Below are 6,000 nucleotides of genomic sequence, written 5' to 3' on the forward strand. Positions count from 1 at the left end.
CTGTTGAGTTTTGGAGTGATTTGCTATACAGCAGTAGATAAATAATGCAATCCCGTTGTCAAACAAGTTGAAAATGGTTGAATAAAGTATGCCATGAAATGGAATATTATGCTGCTTTAAAATTCTTTAAAGAATTTTTAATAATGTGGGAAGGTGTTCAGAATATGTTGAGAATCCAGCAAACTACAGAAGAAAAGATATATAATAGGACCCCAGTTTTATACATCTGTATTTACATGAATACTGACAGAGAAAATCTGCAAAGAAATATGTTGAAAGGCCCACAGTTTTCTTTGAAAAACAGAATAAGTACTCGGTGCATGCTTATTGACCTCAGTTTGGAAATTAGTCAGTCCATTTTTATGGAATACTTACCGTGTGTCAGCCATGGTGGTTTCTTCTATGGCGGCAGTGCTGGAGACGGAGAGGTGGAGAGGAGTGGGTAGACTGGCAATACATTTCAGAAATAAGATATTTTGGTGCCAAAAGGGAATAGTGAATAAGCAGGGTTTACGCTTGGGTGGTTGGCTTGGGTAATTGGAGACGGGCTCCAGAGCTGGATCACTCAGTATAAAGTTCTGGTGTCATCAATGACCAGCAGAATGAGCTTGGGTCCACGGGCTACCTATTCTCTCTATACCCCAACCTCCTAATCTGCAAAGCAATGCCTTTCCTCATCCGTTTTGAAGATAACCCTAACACATAGGGTTATTAGGAGCCACAAGTTAGTATAAAGAGCTTGGAAGGGTGCCTGGCACATTGAAAAATGACCCAAGGTGTTAGCCATTGTCGTCGTCGGTGTAATTGTTGATAACGGGATGACTGAAAAAGAGGTCAAACTTAAGAATGACTGTAGGTACTTAGGAAGTGTAACAGTTATTAATCTTCTTTATTACAGTGGCATCATGCCATGTTTAAAGGGTATCCGGTTTACCCAGTTACGGGAGTAATTTATATGCAATGCGATCATTAACACCCATCATCTTTGTGGATTAGAGGTGCTTTGGGAAGGAATAAAAGGGCAGTAAATTTTAACAGGGACTCTAGGGAATGGTCTGGCGAGGGAGGTGTGATGGAGCCAAGCAAACTGAACCCTGGAGGAGAGGAAACTGCTGAGGGAGGTACCTGGAGGGGAGGAAATGGGAGCCCACAGACTTCTGTCCACCTCTGGGACCAGGACAGGCTCCTGGGGACTTTTAGTGGCTCAAAGGACCAAAAAAGGTTATGATACTCTATCTCCCGTGTGTCATTCGAAATGAAAATGATGCTTCACTCCAAAATACATGGCGGGAAGTCCTACAAACTTCTGCCTACTCCAAAACAGGCACTTTGATATGGTTTTCGATTTCAAATCCCTCCCCCCAGTTTTTTCCCCCTCATTTTCTGGTACCCATGCTTTGCTGGGCCCTGAGCACGTTCTTAGTTTGTACTAGGCAATTCCACCTGGGAAGTTGTGGCCAATGATGCCTCACCCCTTTCCATTTACCTGGTTGGCGTACATCCTTCAGAATTTAGCTTCCCCATCACTCTCTCCAGGAAAATGTCCCTGACCCTTGAAGTTCAAGCCTTAGAGTTACATCTGTCCTGTTCACTAAAGCACAACCCCCTCTAGAATGCAGGTTCTGTAACAGCCAGGTTCTATCTATCTTGTTCGTCAGCACATCCTAGGACAGTGTATTGAATGAGTGATGCACCGAACCCCGACTCCCTTGTCTCCTCTCCCCCGGCTTCACCCCCGACAAAAGCCTGGACGAAGTTATCCCGCCACCTCTGCAACCCGCCTGGTTACAGTGGAGGTCACTGTAACCTCAGAGTGGTTACACTCTGCCCCACCCCCAGAGTCAGAGACCCTCCACAGCGTCTTTAATTTGACACCGAGTCTAATGACAATCCAATCCAACCAAAGGATGCAAACTTATCAAGCACCAACTGAATGTATATGACTGGATTTTCTGAGCCTAGAGTGGTAAATAAAGTTCTTTAAAAAGCCGTTGATGACCTCACTCTGAGAAGTCAGTGAGTTTTATGAAATGTAAAGTGAAGGATGCCTTGCCAAGTGCTCCTCCCAACTTGGCAATTAACCTTCCGAAATAGGGTTTTGCCCACCTGGAAAAGCCCCTCCCACCTTTGTTTACATATTATAGCATCAAAGTCACAACTTCATTTGCAGAACTGCTGAGAAATTCTTGAGACCTTCTAGCCCAATGGCTACCAACTCCTCCCCAGCCAGTGTGGTCTTTGGAGGCAGCACACATTATTTTTACCTCACCCATGCAGGGTTTGGAGTGGGGAGGGCGGGATTTAAGTAGCGCAGGCTTGATGGCTTCTCTCCTTGGCACCACCCCCCAGCACCCCCTGGCCGGTACCAGGCTGTTTGTCACCTCTGTGTGATCTGCCCCACCTCTGAGGACGGTCCTGAGATTTGGCCACTGATGCTGAGTGTAGAGCAAGAGCAGAGCAGGCGTTCTGGACACCTCTGACGTCCAATATGGAGTCACTTTCAGCCATGACAGTGTGTCAAGTGCTCTGTCAAGGCCGAGGTAATGGGGTGTAACTGAAATACCCATAGGAGGGGCCTGAAACACCCAAAACCCTGAGCCTGGACACTGGGATAAGGACTCCATCTGGACTCTGATATGAAAGCGACCTCCACTCCTCGGGGGTGTAAGAACTCAGAGCTTTGGCCACTGGGTGCTGGAGCTTGGCAGTACCACAGGGTCCCGCTCGGAGCCCTGCTGGCCTTCCTCTCCGCGAGTCTCGTCCCACCACTGCAGTCACCTGGCTCAAGACCCACGCCTGCCTCCCCACCTGCCTCCAGGGACCTGGCCTTCACACCAGATGCCCGATCTGCTGGCTTCTGTCATAGAAGCTGCCCCTGTCTGTGTGTCACCTGCATGTGACTCTGTTGGCTGATTGGGGAGTGTCCCCTAGTAAAGCTGGCCTTGTGAAAAGACACAGATGTGTGTGAGTGACTCTCTTCGGGGACACTTCCTTGCTGCCAACACGCTGGTTCTACCTCCAGCCCATCCCAAGTAAAAACCCTGCCCAAGAATGTCGACACAAAGGACAGCAGCTCTCTCTCCACCTTCAAAGCTGGGAGGACACTGGGGGAGGAGGGGGGTGGGATGGGAGTAAAAGACAGAAAACTGTACTTGAGCAATAATTAAATAATTTTTTAAAAAAGAAGTCAGTCTAAAACAAAACAAACAACAACAACAACAAAGCCTAGATAAAAAGTTATCTAAGGAGCACCCCCCCCCCAACCCCACCGGGCCAGCAGCCCTGGGGAGAAAGCCAGCTCACGGAGAGGAAAGCAAAGAGAGAGAGGAGGGTCTCCACAGAGCTTTCGTCTCTGGTTCTCCCTTTGGTCTAAGCATTAGCTGGGGTTTGCAACTTGAAATTAAGTGCTGAGTAATGTGGCCTGTGTCTGGTACAGTCCCAGACCCCTAAGCACAAAGAGGAAGCTCATTTTGTGCACTGGGCTACGGCTTGCTATCTCTTCTGATCTGAGTTAATACATACAGGGTGGGCAAAAGTGGGCTTGCAGATGTTTGCGTAGAAAGTAATACAATAATTAACAAACGACACAAGAATGAATTCTGTGGTTTGCATATTCACACCTGCAAACCTACTTTTGTCCCGCCCTGTATACCCGCCTCGCCACTACCCCAGGTGACATGCAATGCAAAAGAAATCTTTACAAAGCTTCTGACGAGGGAGGCAGACTAGTGTGCAAGAGAGAGCCAAGAAAAGAGGGAAGGAAGTACACAGAGAACGAGAGACACAGCAAGACAGTCCAAAGAGGGAGACCCAGGGGACTGGACTGCCACTAAAAAATTTTTAGCTAAAAAAATGTTTTTTTGTGGAATTTGAATCAAACTTTTACAAGTCTGGCCTGATCACTGGGAGAACAATTAAGTGGAATCCCTACGTGACACCTTAAACTGAATTGACTCCAGATGTCCTATTCATGGCCCTCTCACTGACCACAGCCCCCACTGCCCCGACAACAGGGCAGGAGTCCATGGCCATGTTCACCCTGTCACTTACACTGTGGGTCTTAGCACTGTAATCATGGCAGGCACACGGGGGAAAAATTACGCAGATATGCTGAAGACAGCCAACATCCTTTGTGAATACCGTGTGCCCCTGGCGGCCCAGCCTGCCTTTCCACCCTCTTTAGGCAACATCACTTCTTCGGGGGCAACTGCTCTTTCCCGGCTGCAACCAGGAGGTCCTAGTGGGGACAGCCAAGCATTATTATGAGGGTAGTGGGTACAAGCTAAGCGGGGCAGAAGGCCTCACCTCCACAGCCACAGTACTTCGCTTAACTGGGCATGTGACCCAAATCAGGATAGACAGGACCCTTTCCCAGGGTTTTAAAATAGGGGAAGTTTGAGGGGAAGAAGAAGCAAAGCACGTTCCCCTTAGGGTATGCTGTGACCAAGACTTCACAGTTGGCACCTCTTCTTCAAATAAAGAAAATACTAGTCCACATAGAAAAAGACACAAGAGAGAGAGAGAAATCTGAATTCAGTTTCTGAAATTCCCGGACTTGCCTAGTTTCCCTTTCCTGAGACTGAGTTGTTATGTTTCGATTCTCAGAACTGCTCCAGCATCCCGTAAATCACCCCACCTGCCATTTGTGCGCCTGCCGTGAGCTGGAACTCGGTTTCTACTGCTGGCCATCGAACAGTCCCGATCAATATGTAAATTGTCTGGGCTCTATTTTGGATTTGTCGGAGGAGCATTTAGAGAACCCAAATGAAAAGCCTGCAGGTTGGAAACAAACTTTAAAACCAGTTGTCTTCAGGAAGGCAGTAGAAAAAAGCAAGAGAGAGAAAATTAGAAATATGAACATATTTTGTTACTCCTCGTAGCAATAGCTTTTGCTACTACTCATAGGTAGTTACTACCTATGAGGTGAGCATTATTTTAATTTTACAGGTGAGAAAAAACTGGCTTAGCAAGGCCGACCAGTGAGTAAGTAATGGGTTTTAAACTCATAGGATTTCAAAGCTTAATCTTATACATGTTCCTGGTGTGGAAAGGAAACCTTCTTTCAACCGAACACATTTTCAGGAAACTGCCGACATCAGGATGTTGGGTCTGAGAATTTCTGCCCCATGTTCTTTGTGAGATCAGCTACACACACCCTCTTTCTTAGGCATCTCTAGGAACTACAGCAGGGTCTCCCCACTCATTCATTCCTGGTACTCTGTGAGAGGTCCAGGTTGTCGATCCGTCAGAAGCTAGAACTCGGGAAAGGCCCATTTGAAGGCATACATCAAAAGTCTACCAGAAGGCAAAGACAGAAAAAAATTCTTAAGTGTCTCGGGTAGGGGTTGGTCAGCTGTAGCCTGCTGGCCCGCTCTCTGTTTTTGTACATAATGTTGTCCTGGGACACAGCCAAGTGGGTCATTTCAGTGCCGTCTGACAGCTGTGTTCCCACTGCGATGGTGGTTGAGTCGTGTGATGCCAAACTTAAAATATTTACTATCTGTCCCTTTAAGACAAAATTGGCTGACCTCTAGCCTAGAACGATGCTTGACACAACCAGTCAGGAACCAGCAGAACAGTTTTTCAGCCCCATCTACTCCATGATGAAATGGTCCCTGGAACTGCCCATCCTGGTGCTCAGAACACACAACCTTACTGTATGTGAATCCCCAGTCCCTCTGGTCCCACCCCACCTTCTCTGCTCCAGGCCTCAATTTTTTTTTCATGTTGATTTTCCTTGTCCATAGCCTACAGCATGAATCCTACCTCTGCCTCCTTCTCCTAAGTCACGTACTCGTCTCTGCTCAGCTATTTCTACCACTTTCTTCCAACCGTGAAACTCAAGCTCTTCTCATGCTCTTGGTCAATAAGGGTGGTACCAGCAAGAGACCAAGGTGAGAAGGGAGTGTGGGGTTGGGGTACTTACACCCTGGTTCCTTTCCTGCTGGAAGCAGTGAGCTTGTGGCCTCCCTCTACCAAGGGCCGCAGTGCGGTCTGGGC

The sequence above is a fragment of the Sturnira hondurensis genome, unplaced genomic scaffold, assembly GCF_014824575.4.
Source record: "Sturnira hondurensis isolate 20B ecotype Veracruz unplaced genomic scaffold, ASM1482457v3 Scaffold0017436, whole genome shotgun sequence".
NCBI classification, from domain to species: domain Eukaryota; kingdom Metazoa; phylum Chordata; class Mammalia; order Chiroptera; family Phyllostomidae; genus Sturnira; species Sturnira hondurensis.